We start from the raw sequence: 16,725 nt of genomic DNA, 5'->3' as shown, positions 1-16,725 counted from the left end.
AATCTTTGTGAGTCTGGCATCTTATTATACAAAACAGGATTTCTTTTTGAAGATCAGTTTCAAAGGAAAGCAGCATTCATACAATTTTTGTAAAACAGAGTTCACATTAACATACGAACCGCTTACGGGAACTGTGTTACCACTGTGTGTTTGAGATCTTCAACACACTGTAGAAGAAATTTAGTCACCACTGGCTATTAGGAAAATAAAGTTCACCAAGAAAGTCCAGGCTTAAGTGGAGAATGCAAACACAACAGCATTGAAGACTTAATTTTACAATATACCACTACTTGGAGGCTGGCGTTCACCACTGTTAACTTACACTCCAAAGAAGGATGAAAGAACTGACAAACACATCAAGCTTGATTAATTTATATTTCTAAAAACACTGCGTCAATTATAACCCTACATGAATATACATGAATACATATATATGAATACACAGCAAGACTATAATTCCACAAACAAGTTTTAAGATTCAATCATTACCCCCACGTTGACACTTTTCACAGCAAAATCAATTGCACTGAAACACAATGAGGATTTTTTTGCTGTACTATGAACACATAACATGCATCAATAGGAACACTTTCACAAAAAATAGTATGTGCTTGACCAATGAAGTAAGGAGAATGTACTATCCACTACTTTTGCTCTGTTTTCTTAATTCTCAGTAGATTAAAAGACTTAATACAATAATAAAAGGAATGTCAGCCTCTTAGTGGCTGGTAAGTTTACCAAATGCATCAAAAGAATACACAGACAGCTTCCTTTCTCCAATGTTCATGCACACAAGAGGCTAACAATAGCAGAAAGTTGCAGAAATGAAATACATATTTTTATTCTGCAAGTTTGCTCTCAGACTGGGGAGCACTTCACTTCCTTTGATCTGCCTTTTTTTTTTTTTAAGACATCAATGCCTGCCTCAGCACCAAAATCCTGCAAATGACCTTCCAAGTCACAACATAACATGCAAATGAAAAATTTTGTTGATCTCAACTAGAAAAATTGTAATAGTAAAATTTGATGCTTATTTCTTAAAACTTGGGACATACCAGTAAAAAGCCAATCTAAGATGGAATTTCTTACTGCTGACACAAGAATATGTCAAGGTAATACTTGGTAAATGCTGGAAGCTCTTAGTAATTGTATGGTAGTTTTAAGTAGTTTTAAGGTTTAAGTACCATGAATCTGTTTTAATTAAACACAGTGCTTAAATTTAATTAAAAACAGTGCTTAAACACTGAAAGGAATAAACATGGACTGCAGTACAAATAAAGATGCAACAGTTTATTCAACTTTTCTCTGTTTACAGCACTGCAGTAGTGACAGGATTCAAAAGGTAGTGAACTGCATCCTGCAAAGAACCACCAAAATCTTGGTAAAGTTTAATTGATGCTGTTGGGCAGCACACACCAATCTCATATTCATTGGGCCTGAGTAAGTTCTGTGACATCTGTGTCCAAAGGAAATTAAGGTGTAGGGGGCAACGTGGTATAGTTATGACACCACACGTCACATCATCAGAATTGTTCACCCCACAGTCCCAAAGGCTACAGTCACCTGTGGCACAGCAGATGCAAGAAACATGGTCCTGCAGAACCCCAACAAGAGCTACATGGGAGAAGAATCCTCCCCAGACACCTCTGGAACACTGAAGGTCCCCAAACCAAGTCACCCTAAAGCCATTCCACTGGCCAGGTTTCTCTCACACATTCAGACACTCAGAGCAGGTAGAGCTGAAACCTAAGATGAGCCAGGGAGCCAAACTCATTAGCCTTCACCCATTACAAAAAAGAGCACTTCTTCAAGACCCTTCTAAGGTTACAGCCCTACAGAAGATAAAAGGCCTGGGGAAGTAAAGTCCTTGTGACTGCTTTCTTAACTACAGGTATTCAAATAATACAGAGAAGAATGGACTTCAGAATTCACTGTTATTAGCAAGCAGGCAACAGTTACTTAATTAACAATTTCTTCCAAAAGACAGACTAAATACAAGCTGCAAAGAGGGGGAAAAATGAAAGTGAAACTGGTTACATTTCAAAAGTATTATTCTTAAAAGTTACACTCTTTCTTATACTATCTATAATACACCACAGACCTTGAAAAGCTGTAAAAGGTATCAATAAAATCTCTGTTGCTACATGGCCATAACAGGGTTTTGGTTGCACTGTTCTACATGACCTGTACACATTTGTTTTGGCCAACAAGGACATTACAGTCAAAGAAAAACAGGCTGAGATCAAATGGGAATCCATTAAGATACAACTCAGCACAAGTTAAAACCAGACCCATATATATGACTCAAGATTACACTCATTTTAAACGGAGTTGGTATTGAATAAAAATTTTAAAATTACTGAAGCATTAAAATAAGCAATAAAAGTTTGTTTGTTTTTTTTTCTCCAGTTAAGTATATGGAAGTGTGGGAACAAAACGAAAAATATAATTAAGTTCTGCTCAAGAAAAACCACTCTAGAACACTCCATGAAATTCATGGGAGTCTAACTACGTCAACAAGCCATATGAACCATAGGGGCAAACAAAAAAACCCAAACCACAGCCAACCAAAAAACCCACAAACAAACAAACAAACCAACCTCAAAGCCCCACAAAATAAAACCTCACAAACCAACTGTTCTGGTCATATCGGTTTTTCTTTATTAAGCCAGTTACCACTCACACTAGAGAATAAAACTGCAAGAAGTTTCACTCAGTAGTTTTTCTCATTATTCTTGGGAATTTGGGGTGCCTTGGGAACAGGCTAACACCTAATGCCTAGGGGTTTTTTGGACTTGGAAACAGGACAAGTATAGGAATAAAAAAGTAAATTAAAAAATAAGGGGAATAAAAAATTAGAGGGTCCTAAGACAAGAAAAGGGCAGCATAAATAAATAAATAAAATCAGTATTCCATATTCCCAGGCTTCCCACAGAGATCGTGCCATTAGTTGGTTTGGGGTTTTGGGGGGGCTTTCTTTTACTGGTACCTGGGGTACAGACCCACAGAGCCCCACAGCAAAGCTGAGCTCCTCAACACAACCACTTGAAATGAAACACGCAGCTCCTTACAGATGTCTTCAGGGAGCTGATGAAAAACAGCAAATAATTTTCTTCTCAGCAGACACTCAGAGCTTCCAATGAATTCTGCAACATTCTACTCCTGTCCTAATGCAGCAAAACATTCAGGCCCCGAAATTTCCATTGTATCTACTTTCAGATGAAAGAACTGAAAACTGAGCAACTGCTCTAATAAATCTGTGTAAACACATATAACACTTTAATAGCCTATAAAATAAAATAAAAATGACACTATTAAGTGGCATGTGTGATTTATGTCCAGTGCACAAAGGAGTATACATTTATTAAAATCAAAATTTAAAGGAAGATAAACTTCTGTCTGGATGACTTGTGAAAACTCTTTCATTTTCAGAAGGTCCTCTGAAATTTAATTTTCAAGCTTGTCAGTTTTCTCTTTAGCCATTTAAAACTGCACAGAGTTTTTGAAATACAGTGAATATTCACAGATTCAAGGGAAATTGGCTTAGAGAAAGCAAGCACTAATACATCTGAACAATGATAATCAAGACAGAATCAGAGCCTTTAACAATGTCAGGTTTTTATAAAGTTATCAGAAAAACTGACAGAAAGTGCTGTATTTTTTTTTTTAGACATGGACTAACAATTCTCACTGCAAGGGTTGAAGTACTAATTCCAAAATGGCCAAAGCAATTCCGTTTCTCTCTTAATAGCCTTTTCCCAAAATAATCCTAATCCAACCAGCCCACCCCTTCTCATAAATCTCTGTCTTCTGCATCCTTTTATCAACTAAAGACATAAAACCTGATAGTACACTTTTACTGCAAGTCTCAAACATCAATAAAAACATACTAATGTTTTTACTGCATTCATGCTTTAATTAAAGTAATTCACAAGTAACTCATTTTGGATCATAGAAAGCAAACTGTGCACCAGAGAAACTGCATCCAGAGAACGGAGCTCTGGCTCTCCTCTCTCTGGCAAGGGAACAGCCAAGAGAAGGGGAAGCACCTGGATCGGTTCCCTGATCCACTCCAGCGTGTAGGTTTGCAATGAAGGGTATAACGAGGGGAAGTGAAGATGGGGGGAGGGACTGAGCTGCCAAACAGCACAGCAACTGTGAGGAAAAGCCACGGGATTGCAGACACAGGGCAGTGTAGGGCCCAGAGTCAGAATAAAAGGAGACAAATGATGCAGACTACATAGGAAGCATTAAACACAACTAGAGGACACTCACACGTGCTGCCCTGCACCCACACATGCACTGTCAGAACGTTTATGAATAGTTAAAATCAAAATGCCCTCAGAATAACTACTTCTTCCAGTATATACATTACTGGTACTCAATAGTTTGAAGATGACATTTGCATAAAGAATCTGCGTCATCTTCTTGTATGACAGTAAAAGCAAATACCACATTAAACATGAAAAAATAAAAACACATACTAAAACCAAACTCCAAAATGGGGAAGAGAGTTTAATAGTAACTTTTTTATTCACATTAACTTTAAGCACTTCCTTATAATGTCCCAACATCTGAGAACTCTGTATTCACTCCACTTCTCAGATTGTTTCCTCTTTTAACTAAATGGCAAAATTTCTGCTTTCCCTTTCAACTTAATGGCAAAGTATTTCCTCAATTTTTCTCCAGTTTCCACATCTTCCAGTTACTAAATAAACCTAGGACTATTCTTTTTCTAGTTAAATAAAATCTCCTTGTGACAAAAAAGCTCCACAACCCCAAACAAATATCTCTCCTTTTGCTGCCACTCACAAAGCCACCTCGTTCAACACAACCTGCACCAAGGACGCACCTGCACAAAGCAGGAGCTGTGCTTAAATCTCTGTCTACATCTATTCTTCACAAATCACTGCAGAGATTTTTATTTTGTAAGAAGTTACGTTTTGAGTTTTTCATTCAAGTAAAACTTGCAGATTTGAATTTGAAAGCCTTCTGGTTTTCTTTGAGCAGCTCACTTCAAGAGAAGGTCTAGCAACACCCAGCTCAAAGCTTTTGCTAACTCACAGTCCTGTCATACAGAGCAAGCCACTTCTCACAGTACAATATTGATCATAAGACCTCAAGAAGTACAAATGTTTGCCCTCTTTTTCTTACATACACATTTTTTGAGAAAAAATAATCACAATCCTGATAGCATTCACTTAATTTTCCTGCCTGGCTGTCAATATTATGAATGCTTTGCTAAGTCAGTAATCATTCATTTACAATAGGTGCTTTTTCCCAAAGCTGTTTTCCCAACCCATTCTCTATACTTAATAATTATAAGGCAGGGCAGCAGTTGGGCACTGTGTTCCAAAAACCTAACCAGTACAATTATTCACACAGCAATAAATACAGTGGGACAAACTCCAGCTGACTTTCCTGAGTGAACACGCATAAGAAAAGCAAGACATTAACACCCCATTTCCAGCACGTTGGAACTGCACAATTAGAAATGCAACACGGGACATAATGCACCAGTCTCCGGACAATCTGTGCCTCTTCGGATAATCAGTCACAAAATTGAGAATTATTTCCTTAGCCGTAAATTTCTCCCTGATCAAACCGAACAAGTTCTCACTAAGTGGGAATCTCCTGGGTAGTTATGCAGGAATCCTGGATCTGGAACTCCCTCTACTGCTTGCCAGCACTCCCTGATCATTTCACAGAGGTTTCCAACAAACATTATTTACCAGGGTGAGTATTCTGAACTCAGTGTAGATCTAGCATTTCATTTGAGTGCCTTGAGTGCAGATGTGGCAGCATTACAAGCAACAGGGGACACTCCTTAACAGGAGTGTCTATATTCTTAGTCATAGACATTGCCAAAATTTTATAATGCAGATATACTTTTAAATATATTAATCAAAATTCTGCCTTTACTCATGTATGTAAAATATTACAAACTTCAGACTCTGAATAGAACACATGGATGAAGGGCTGCTGTTTCCTTCATCACAAGACCAAGAATTAAAACCAAACTGACAATAAAAAGAATTTAAGAAAGCATATTTTTAAAAGCCATACTTTTAAACTTTGTGAAGCTTCAATTAAACTTTTGGCCTACTCTCACAGCAGGCGTGGTGCAGGCAATAGTTTAAACCTCTTCACTTTCACCCATGGACCTCAATCCAGAGCCACAGCAGCCAAAGTTTCAATGAAAAGATTCCTCTAGGCTACGCTTTGGTAATCTGTGACCAACAGTTGTTCATCCCATTAATGATGTCTGTGCTGTGAACATCCTTCAGTTTGGAAGTGGACCAAGACCACAAGCTTGGTTGTCAAAGCTACTGATTAGCCACAGCAGAACATTATTACATCAATACTCGTTGCAAAAGGACTTTATTGGTGCAAATCGGCATAAATGATGTGCACCCTCAAGTGAGCAGAGAGCTTCCAGGGTGCCCTGGCTTTACAAATTTGGGTACTCTTACTCATCACTAACCTAACACGAGGAATCTGATTACGAAACAGTTACATCAAACATTTTGGATAATAATAGGTAATCAAGGAAATACACAGTGGATAGTGAGAATTCCTGAGCAGTTAATGGAAGACAAGATTGGCAGGGCATTTCAGTACACCAGTTGCTGCTCTAGGTCCCCTGAAAATAGAGACTCACAAGATATTTGGCCATATGTAGCATCCCTTATGCTAGTACTAACAATCACCACTCAGAAGTAACCATGTCTTTTCATAATCAAGCAGCAATGCCTTCCTCCTTAGGCAAGCTGACAACACTTTTCAACACTTCCCCATTAGTTCTTCAAGGAATGGGGAGAGTTTAATGGAGTAAACCAAGACACTCAAACCTTGCCTATTCTACCCACAAGCCAAAAATTATCCAGGTCAAAGAAGATAACAGAGAAGGTATGGAAAAGGATTCAAATGACAAGACTTCAAAGAAAAACTGATGGGAAAAGACCAGGTAAATGAGTGTACCAAAAAATTTCAGAAGAGATGGAAGAACAGCAAAGCATCTGTGAATCCTATGACAAGAGGGCAGAGTGGGAAGCAAAAGAAGGCAGGGAAACTAAAGCATTATTGAAAAAGACCAAGAGAGAAAGAGGATGAGGTGGAGCAGGAGACTTGGAACAGAGAAAGAGAGGAAAAATTGTTTGGACAATAAGTAGCACCATGAAATAGTAGAATATTTCAAAAGGAAAAAAACAAGAGCTCGAAGTGTTTAAGCAAAACAAGAATTAATGAGTTAGTGGTTAGGGGCTAGATATGATTAAGCAGCCACATATCTGGAGGTTCTTGACACTCTGACATCTTTAATATATCCCATTACATTATTTATGGTGAGTTTGCCTAGATATCAAATTAACACCTATATTTTAGCTCCAAGCAGATCACAGGTTTTGTAAGTTGCTTTCTCCCTCTCCCTCCCCCCAATTTTTACTAATATTTCAAAACCAATTATTAGCGATTTCTTTTTTTTTTTTTCAGTGAAGCAAAAAGGCTGGCAAAAATACACATGTTATTTCAATTTCCTAAATTGAATACGTGGCATAAAATCTCAAAATAAGACAAAAATACTTTGCTGAAACACTGAGAGTTACTGTGGCCAATTTCCTGGATTGACTCAAGTTTCTTTAACACTGGCTCAGAAAGCTCATGCTAGTTGTTTTAAGTAGATTATTACTGAACTGCACTTCCAAAGTACAAGCTAACCTTCAGAGAGCTGAAGTCACCAAGTTTACTGAACAGTCACCAGAGAGAGCTGCTGCTCATGTCTGTCCTGCCACTTGAAAATACTGACATGAGGTAGCAAAAAAATTATCAGGATACCTTTGCCACACACCTTCTGCCTAACACACCTTCTACCATTAGATATGAAACACTTGAGTGTTGCTTTTCAAAGTCTTCTCCAAAAAGAGGGGCGGGGAAAAGCAATGGATTATAAATGTTCTTTTAAAAAAGGAAAAAAAAAAAACCACACACAAAAAATCCCCACTGTTTGTCTTCTACTTGCTACATTTATATAAACATAAGCATATTTCCACTTAGTGTATCTGTGGTGAGTTTTTCCTTGGTTGGTTGATTTATGTGTAGAAAAACCCCGGGAGACAACACTAAAACACTGTACAATCACAGCTCAAGCTCTGGAGTTCCCAGAGCTGTCTTAGAATATCCTTAGTCTAAGAATCAAAATTTCGAATAACTTAAAGATCTCCAAATTTTAGCATCACATTTTGTAATCAAACACAAGGTTGACTCTACATGAAAACCCCTTGCAGTTCTGTTTCCTGAGACTCCAGGATTAATCAGTATTACTCCTTACACCCTTGCTCAGTTCTAACTGGTAATGCCACCCTCCACGGGTTCCTTTCAGCCCTTACCAGGAGGAGCTGTACACCAGAATTAAACTCAGGTTTTTCTGTAGACATTTTGATAGCAAAAGCTACAGGCAGGGCAAAGGTAAATGCAAAATATGCTCAACTTACCTATGTGCTCAGCTGCTCTACCCCAAACCACATCACGAGGATCAGAGACAGAAACACCATGTAAACAAAGCCATCTCATTTTCCAAGGGATTTCTCAAATACCGGACAGAGAGCAAAGCTGCACAACAGTAACTTAATGCTCCACTGAATCACCCTACTGCTGCTTTCCTTTCCTGTAAAATCCTGAACAGTCCTTCAGGCTGCTTCTCAGTGTATTTTTAGTTGCCTAGCTCATCTCTAGGACCCTGCCATCCTCCATCCACTCCTAAGTTCTTAGTAGAGCACTGGAACCCAAAACATCAATAGAGACACCGAGTCTCGGCTCATTATTTTAACTTGGTCATGCTATGCTCGTGTCACTTCTGTTCTGGACTTGGATTCTCTTAATTTTAGAGGGAATGATGGATTACACTGCAGCTTCAGCTTTATCTTGCTACATCATGTACAATTTATTTTTAGTGTTTTTTTTGCATTGTGAACTAGTGGCAAATAGTAGAATATGGTGAGACCAGCCATTTATAACGAACAGCACATTGTTCCAGGTTCCCTAGATGGCAAAAAATCTAAAACACAGAAAAATGTTTACAAGTTCCAAGACACTAAGAAATACCTTTGCAAAAAACCCACGATGGCCTGTTGACCTAAGACAGAAGAATCCTTAAGAGGATTATTGTCTTCCTTTTGATAAGATTCTTATCAGATCACAATTTTCTTCTGCATGACATGAGAAGCTTGTGCTCTGTAATGATCATTAAATATAAGAACACAAACATGCCACAGCAATCTTACACTTACCTTCCACTCTAACTGCGGTCACAAGGCATTCAGGATTTGCATTGCAATTCATTTGTTCAGTTCATTAAGTACATAATGAAATAATGATAAAATTATATATCTGTACATGCTTCCTGTAAGAATGCAAAAATTCTATCTTGCTTAGTAAGTGCTCTGAAACTGCCATCTGTCCAAATAAAAATATGCAACATTCATTTTGCTCCAACTACAGAGTTGCCCTGTGAAATTTATTCAGGAACACTCAGACACTTGCAAAAAAGCTGAACCAAGAGTACAGGAAACCCAAAACATAACTCTCATCCAAGCAGGCTCAGAGCAAGTGCCAGGATTGCTACTTTGCTTGATACTGACCCACTAATTTATCCCAGAAGTCACAGGAGTACTTCATTCTCCACTGAAAGAAGTAATTAAGTGAGAGCTATTCTACATACACAACCCACTGTCTAAGAGCTTATATTTAAAAATATTCACATTTATTAGCCTAAATAATATACATACATATAAAATACACATTTCTATAACCCTACTTATACATTGAGAAGAGTTTAATTGAACCCTGAAAACACAACTTCCATTCCCTTCTCATTTGGTAGTATAAATTTAGTCAAGAATATATTCTACTCTATGCTAATTTACCACAATAGTCTCCCAGCATTTTCCAGTAATGCACTATGAAATCCAACTGTTTGCTCCCTCATTCCCTCCATAGAGGGTGCAATGTGTGTAATTCAGTAAGAATTTTATGGAACTGCACATGTGTAAGATGTTACATTTGTGTAGAAAAAAGACAAGATTTAATAAAAATGCCCCAAAGTTATGACGGAAGATGTGGAAACAAGCTGGGAGTTCATTCTAAAGTCCCCACAGGGATCCCCCTGGTTATACACAACTCCACTGCACAAGGTCCAGTATGACAGAACAATAAAATCACTGGGTTTGGCCTTTGTTATGCACTTAGTCTCCTAAATAGTGGTTTCAGGCCACTGAGATCAGAATCAGCACCTCATGCTGGATTCAATGTCATCCCAAAAGCAAGCTGGGGTTGCCAGGGATGCTGCATCTGCAGCAGCAAGTCCCTCAGGGACACTGTGACTCCTGAGCACAAGAACATTATCCCCACTACATCCCAGCTGAGCCACAGGAAAACCTGAAGGTACGTCCTGATCTGCACGCTGGGATAACATCTCCCTGCCAACTTAGAAACTCAAAAGCACTACTCAGAAGATGCCATGTGAGGACTTTGCATCCACGAACAATCCACGTGGTTTCTTGGTCAAGAAAGGCAGTTTCCACATCAGTCCCTCCCCTTCCAGATACACTCCTTGCAAAAGACCTCCCAATGCTCAGGCTCCACCAGCTGCCCTGAGACGTGGTCATTTGTAAGGCTCAAACTGTTACTCAACACCTTGTGACAATAGCTCAAATCAGTCAAGCTGTTAGTCAAGGGAACACCCTTTCTCACATTACCAAGCCCAGTACACGTCTAAACGACAGAAAATAAATATATAAATCTACTTTATTTTGTTTTGCTTTTGCAGTTACTAAGAGCTCTCTCACATTCCCTGGTGCACAGAAATACATTGCCATACATTGCCAATACATTCTAGACCACTTTTAAAGCAACCTCTTGATCTTCAGATTATTCAGAATCTGGAACAATTCAGCAATAGAAGTAAAAAACATGACATTTATATAATACTCTTCTATAACCTGCCGGGTAATCTGTGTTATGCTGGATATTTTATGCTATTTGTATTATCATTACATATGTCTACGTAAAAATAATAGGATTTTCTCAATCACACAATGGCTCAGCTCAGTTTTAAAATTACGTAAATGAGAGACTCATTTACTAGTAATTATTCACCTTTAGAGTCCATTGCTCTGTTATACCTAAACCAGGTATTTTTGCTAAAACTTGCAATTTTAACTGAGGTAGAATATTTTCTCTCTTTTTAATAGCAACTTTTTATTTTGCTGCTTGAACCCTAAATGGGATATGCGTTTTATCTCTCTAACACAAGGTTCTAGAGCAAAGACCTAATTTCAGAATATTTATAATTGTCTAAAGAACAACTCTTTTCATAGCCTTTCACTACCACAATAGTGCAAGGACTTTTTTCAGATGCTTTTTACTTCTGACCTCTTCCAAAAACACTGAATAAAATAATGCAGGGGGGTTTGGCAGAACATATTTACCTGCATATGTGCAAATCCATCAGAGGGGTTTTTGTCCCTGAGAAATGCTGTCTGCTGCAGGACAGATTAGTGTATCTGATGACCACTGGGCCTTGGTGCCTGAAGCGAATTTCTCCAGAAATTACTTAGACCCTCTGCGATATGACTATCAGCTTACAACAGCATATTACCTTTAAAAATATATATTTGACCCATAACAAATAAAGAGTTCTGAATTAAGTTCTCAAGAACAAGTCAGAGAAAATTAAAAACTATAAGGATGAGGTTATATCATGCAACTAACATAACCAAAGGTATCACTCTGCTGAGCGTCGAGTCACTTTGCAAAGCTCTATTAGTTTAGACTGTTACAAATATTAACCAGACATAATAGTTTAAGCATTAAATATAATTAAAACATTTCCTCTGTGGTTACCAAACAATACTCTTCATCATCATACCCTCTCTACCTCTTCCAAGCTACTCATTAGTTAAGCTGCTTCTCTGTTGAAGGTGATAAACTGACATTAGATTACCAGCAATATTTATCCCCAGCTGTGCTGTGGTCACAAACTTCATCTTCAGCTGGTGTCCTGGCCAAACTGAAGTAGATGGGAGTGTTACTCTGGCTCATCAGAACTGTGATTACACCTCTGCTCTAATTGGCAGAATGAAAAAAAAAAAAAAGGAAGAGCAGTTATGTATTCCACGAAAATTGATGGAGAAACACTCAGCAGGAAAAGTGTGTATTTCGCAGGTTCACACAAATAAAGGTAAGTTTGAAAGCTCTTCTTCATAAGTGAGGTGATCCAAATACACTATTGGTGAACTAGCATAACTTTTTACAGGCATTTTTATGGAGCCTTTGCCAGTACAAATCCAGAAAGGAAGTATAGTCCAGGAAACATGCTTTGTAGCTGTCCATATGAATACACAGATACATTCTCTACCTTACCCACACTGTTTAGGAAGTAGCTGGCTCCCTACTTGACCACTAGCAAGAATTCTTTGACTTACACACATCCTTTATGTAATTAAAGACAAGACTTCAGGTACATCCTTCATGCCTTCTCTTTTTTCCACAAAATATCAAATTCGCTAATACATTATTAAATGCTAAGTGGAACGTGCCATTTACAATAATAATGAGTATTTTAGGTAATTACCTCCACTGGACTGAACTTTATCAAGAGAAGGCAGACAGCATTCTGTGCTCTCTTTACACTTGGGGTGTACCAGCGGGCACATATACAGATGGCCCTTTCCCAATCCAATAGCTAACATGCAGCCAAAGTAGGTCAGTGAGGAACAAAAGAGTTTTTAACTATACTAATCCAGTGGCTTCAGTATCCTCTAAAATGACAGAGAAGGAACCGTCAGAGCTGTTGTGGCTACTTTGTAACTGTAAAGGCTAGAAAGCAAAATCCCACACCATCCAGTTCTCCTCCCTGTACCGGGCATGTTACTTAATTATTTGGTCTCAGTGATGTCAGCAGGAGTCAACTAATTGCCTTCCAGCAAACCTACTACTTGTGTGTGACTTACTCCTTCCTCTGACAGAGGCATTCAATCCTTACCATAAGAGCTAACAACCTAGTGAGCTATACAGCCACTCCTGTGGCTCCTGTCATTTTCATAGGATGCTACAGCTCGTTTCATTTTCATCCCAATGCCAGCCTTATTGCTCTTGTCAGATGGGAGCGAAGAGCCCAGATCAGGAATTCCAGCAGCAGCACAGGCCTGTCAGTTTGAGGGTCCAATTTCATATTGCTCCTTGTCCTACCTCTGTCCGTTCGTGGAGTTTCTCTCACAATCCTGCCTGTAACACTCCTGTAATACTCCTTTCCGAAGGTTGCCTCTTTCTCCCTCTTCTCTCCGTCTACAGCTGAAGTCCTTCTCCCAGACAGCCCCCAGCTTCTCCAAATGCCATCTATTTTTACCAAGGCACTCCCATCTCATTCTGGATGCTGCTAATTGGCCCCTTAGTCACAACTGGAAAAGTAACCTGGTTGAGTAACTCTTTCTGAGCTGCTGCATTGAGGAATCTGTGTGCCTCACACTTCATTCATTCAGACGAGGAAGCTTCCAGTAACCTGTTCCGGGGTTTAGTACAAATTAACCAGAATTTCCCTTCTAAGACTCCACAGCAGTTTCACCAACACAATTTTTTTTTTTAAATAATGACCTTCCTGCACAAGTTCTATGCATTTAAAATTCTAAATCCTGTAACAGAGCACCATATAAAATAGGAGATAACTGTAGTACTAGAGATCCACTGTACCTATTCACCAGTCTTTCCCCCCCACCTCCACATATTATCTACACAAACTTGCAAACTTCCAAGGACTTCCTCGAAAGAAATGACACAAAACCCAGGTAAAGTTAGATTTTTAAAGAGTGAAATAGGCAAAGACAAAAGTAACCCGTTCTGGAGAGGTGTTTTTCCACCAGACTTCTTCTTAAAGACATGACAAACCTGCTGGCTTCACAGCTACAAAATGATGTTTCAGACAACTCTCTGAGCCCTGTTTGCTTCTTAATCCCTTTGCTAATGAAAAGTTGAAGTATCTTGGAATTTCCTCCCAACTCTTCCGTTTCTGCACAGTTATCAACCAAATTGGCACAAACAGGAAAAACCAAATCATAAGACAGACAGACTAGTTAGAGAGCTTTTACTAGGAAAACACTGGGAAAAGCAAATAACCAAACAATCTGAATTCATTCTAAATTACTTAAGAGCCACTGAAATACTTTATTATTCCACTAGAAAGGCAAATTTAAATGTTGAGTATGTAAAAGCCATTACTTCAGAAATATAGTAGGTAAATTAGAAAATTACCATTTTATTAAGGGAACTTGACTCATTGTTACTAATAAAGACCACAGTAATTTAATATTAATATAATGAATCCCTTCTAGAAATTCTGAGGTTACCACAGACAAACACAGCATGTGTTTTTGATGACATGAATGCAACTGTCAGATGTCCTGAATATCATCTGTAAAAACTAAAAGCAGAGCTTTGACAGATTAGTAATCCTGGATTCAGTTAAATACTGGCAGGATTAATACTATTTCCTAGGACGAAAGAAAGATCCTGTTCCACCCCATGAAGACAACTCAGGCTGCCAAGAGTAAAGGGAAGGACCTTCAGCTGTGGATCATTAAGAAACAGCCATTTAAAAAAAATTGGATGTTTTGGAGAACACAGCATCCGGTAAAACTGTGGAGTACTTTTTCCATGCTGGACCCAAGAGAACTTGAAATCATTTATTCTGCAAATCAGAAACTGAATGCTTCTATGATGGTTTGTTTTGCTGAGAAAGGAACTTCTTTTCACTTCAAATGAAGGCAAAAAGGATCTGCTTTAAATGTGATTCTGCTAAAATGAATGAACACATACAGCAGACTGCAAAATCCTTGCCTTGCAAACCACCACCATCACTTGCTCTGCACATCCCTACTTCCCTCTCATATTCATTTGGTTTGGGTGGGATTGCTTTTGTTTTTAAAGAAACAGTTGTGTAGTGCTGTGTACAACTTTGGTCCAGACTGAGGACTCAGCAATACAGCAAGGACTAATCACAGAACAGGCATGCACATCTATTTGGGTTCAAATGTATGGTACCTCAAAGCCAGTGAGGAATCTCCATTTCCCATGACAGTGCTGTGGGGGACATTCAGTGCCTGGAGAAGGCACAGAGTGAACAGAGGGAGAACAAGCCCCCATAGGACATGCAGAGCCCATCACAGGAGCACCAGGCAACCTAGGCCCTAGAACCCAGCTCAAGAGCACCCCTCTCACTCTTTCTCCAACTCCTAAACCTCATGGTTGTTCATCCAAAATGCTGGGAAAAAAAATGTTTGGGAGTTTCTAGCTGTGGACACAACTGTGATGGGACAGACATGGCCACTCCTGGTTACATACTCCAACTCTGCATGGGATGTTCAGGCATATCCAAGTAGTTTTTGCACAGGCAAAAGCCTGATGTTTTTGTTTATTTTAGAGGAGGCTCCTCTCATCCATCTCCTCCAAGGCAGACGTGTCAGGCAGGTCAGTCAGCCCTCAGAGCTGTGATAATCTGTGACAAGCCTAAAGATCCAAGGGATCTCTGATTGTACTCAGCTCCAGTCAGTCCAAACGCCCTGAGTGGCTCAGCCACGGGAGAGGACACAGATCACTTTCCATGGCAAGCATCCACTCAGCACACTTCCCTTGGAGTGGCTTGGACTCACAGGTCCCTAATGCTCCGTGGGCCTTTTGTGCCATTTCAGCGTCACCTCCCGCACTCTACCACAGATGGATGAGCTCTCCCCAGCTGTTTGTCCTCACTCAGGTAAGGTGCTAAGAACAGCCCAGTTTCTCCTCTCTCTCCGCACACAGCCTTACCTGGACACACAGGTTTCCTTGGCCTAATGTGAGGTTTTGATCAGGATACAGCAAGGCAGAGGAAATTAAAGAGGCTGCTTGTGCAATGAAGAGGAAAATGGCAGGTTCTTCTGCTTTGGGCACTACTCTTCCCACTCTGAGATAATCCTTCCTTGAGGCATCAGCACCATCTTAGGGCACTCATGGTACAAGTATTTACCCCCGGCCCTCCCTTCAGTAGCTCTGATCACCTGAGAAAAAAATCAAATTACTCCAAAATCCCACCAGTTTGCAGGCAGATGCAAGCTTACGAATCAGTATTTTTGATTTAAGTAATTGTAAGGCAAACAAAACTGTATTACTGTACAATAATGTACTTCACCTGTTCAGGAATAAAATTTTATTATAACTACTCCACATCCTCGCTATCTCCAAGTAACACCATATCAAGCAAACTTTGAATTTTCTTCTTTTTCCAGTGTTATGAAGTGCTCAGATTAAAAAGCTAAGGAAGAAGTGGTTGAGCTTCAGAGCAAGCTCAGACACTGCAGTTTGCCAGCAGTAGCACTTCCCTCCCCTGTCACTTGCAGAATAAATGGGCTCAAACAGAGCTCACTCTGCTCCTCTGTTCTCTCTCAACCCAACTCGTTCTGGTATCAGGGAGCTCCAAGTCCCTGCCCTGCACCTGATACAGCCCAGCTCCTCTCATACAACAGGTCTGTCCAGTTCCTCTCTGCTTCCTGATTCTGTGACTGAGCAACAACTTCCCTCAGTTTTCCCCCTTCCCTGATCCTACTCCTCTTTGGCACGACCTCCCAAGCTGCCATTAACCCTTTACTTTTGGGTAGGTCTAAGGTAACCATTGTTGGTCGTTTTAGGTTTCTGGGCTTCCTG

At 39.5% G+C, this 16,725-nt stretch overlaps 1 protein-coding gene across 6 annotated transcripts in view; it reads right to left on the bottom strand.

Moving 5' to 3' along the window:
- PPP2R5E (protein phosphatase 2 regulatory subunit B'epsilon) overlaps positions 1 to 16,725 on the bottom strand; it is an 80,195-nt gene that overhangs the window by 32,592 nt on the left and 30,878 nt on the right. The gene's annotated exons all lie outside the window — the stretch shown is intronic.

Source organism: Pipra filicauda, unplaced genomic scaffold, assembly GCF_003945595.2.
Source record: "Pipra filicauda isolate LSUMZ 115617 unplaced genomic scaffold, ASM394559v2 scaffold151_size3305965_pilon, whole genome shotgun sequence".
Taxonomy (NCBI): Eukaryota; Metazoa; Chordata; class Aves; order Passeriformes; family Pipridae; genus Pipra; species Pipra filicauda.
Note: the sequence above shows the minus strand (reverse complement) of the source record. Positions and strands in the feature narration are given on the sequence as shown.